Genomic DNA, 809 nt, shown 5'->3' on the forward strand with positions numbered 1-809 from the left:
AGTGCTGCGGCGTCTGCGGCCGTCCGTCTGCAGGCGTGCACATCGGCAGGGGCACGCCGTCTGCTGCTGTCGGCCTGTGAGGATTGGGGCGTCTGCTGCCGTCCGCCACTACGGTCGTGGCCGTCGCCTTCCATCACCCCATTATTCGGCAATGTTTGAAACATTCATTCCAATGATAACATTTGAATGCAAAATACATCTTGCCCACGACTTATTTGTCAGGTTTTGAAACATCCCGAAGCTTATTTGTCCGATTTTGATGATTGTGGGAAGACAATTCATAGGGCGTTCCCGCAAGACATCGATGTTGCTCCATCTGATAACTCGTATAGAAGTGCACATGAAGACACAATGCTCGTATATGCATAATATTTTTGTTGGAAAACAAGGAATTTGAACGTGAACCCTCCAATTTTTCCCGATGCTTTTTCAAACTTTTGGAACGCATAATATAACTGAATATAATAAAATAAATATTTCGCGATACAAATACGATGCGTAAAAAATTAAAATATTATTCTAACGTGTCTTCATATTTTCCCGTTTTTTCCCTTTTATTTATTATCTTTTTAATAATTAAAATAATTCAATAAATATTTTCATAACGCAATAATAAATTATTTCAACAAAAATGAATTAGTCATGTGATTTTGCGGTGACGTGTAAATTTTCATGCAGTGTCCGCACAGGCGCGCGGGCGCACATTGGCAAGGTCCGCACAGAGGCGCGCGCGCAGGCGGGGCTGTTTCCGCACAGGCGCGCTCGCACAGGCGGGGCTGCCTGCACGGGCGCCCGTCTGCCTGCGCGCG

This window comes from Sesamum indicum, unplaced genomic scaffold (genome assembly GCF_000512975.1).
Source record: "Sesamum indicum cultivar Zhongzhi No. 13 unplaced genomic scaffold, S_indicum_v1.0 scaffold00186, whole genome shotgun sequence".
Taxonomy (NCBI): Eukaryota; Viridiplantae; Streptophyta; class Magnoliopsida; order Lamiales; family Pedaliaceae; genus Sesamum; species Sesamum indicum.